The sequence below is a fragment of the Trachymyrmex cornetzi genome, unplaced genomic scaffold, assembly GCF_001594075.2.
Source record: "Trachymyrmex cornetzi isolate Tcor2-1 unplaced genomic scaffold, Tcor1.1 scaffold1871, whole genome shotgun sequence".
In the NCBI taxonomy this organism is placed as follows: Eukaryota; Metazoa; Arthropoda; class Insecta; order Hymenoptera; family Formicidae; genus Trachymyrmex; species Trachymyrmex cornetzi.
This window is the reverse complement of record NW_017296496.1, coordinates 66,558-67,418: the sequence shown is the minus strand read 5'-3', so window position 1 is coordinate 67,418 and position 861 is coordinate 66,558.

Below are 861 nucleotides of genomic sequence, written 5' to 3'. Positions count from 1 at the left end.
TTGTTTCGTACTTACATAACTGTTTATGTTAATTAAAACACAAAACATAAAAAAAGAATTGGTGGTAAATTATAATATAATAGAAATAGATAAGTAATATATAAATGAAATGTAAAATGAAAAATGAAAATGTAAAATGAAAATGAAAATAAAAATGAAAATGTAAAATGAAATGTAAAATGAAAAATGAATGTAAAATGAAAATGAAAATGAAAATGTAAAATGAAAATGAAAATGAATATGTAAAATGAAATGTAAAATGAAAAATGAATGTAAAATGAAATGAAAAATGTAAATGTAAAATTCACAATATATAATTTATTATATTTTCTAAATGAAGTGTCTATTTCTTTATATAAAAAAAACAGTATGACAATGTTAAATTTATTAATTAAAAATTGTTGTTCACAGCGCGAGTGCGTTGAAAATAGCAATTTTCAATTAATAAATTTAACATTGTCATGCTATGTAACTTTTACTATGTAAAACTTTTATATTAAGATCTACAATACATTTTTCAAGATATCTAAAAGATATCTATTAGACATCTTTAAAGCATTTCAAACATCTTCATCGGATATCTAAAAAATATCATATGTATCGGATCCTTCTCAACATTCTCTACATACTACATCAATATCATTGAGATGCAGTATGTAGAGAGTGTTGAGAAGGATCCGATACATAGGATCGAAACCTACATTGTTATAATAAAAAGTACTTTAACACACAATTAATAGAAAGCGACGTCTACAATGAGATTTTAAAGCGCATAACTTAAAAAAATTTTTTTTATTACGTTCCGTTTAGAAACACTTTCTCGACAGCGAATGCAGACAATACCTAGACACCCACTTCCTC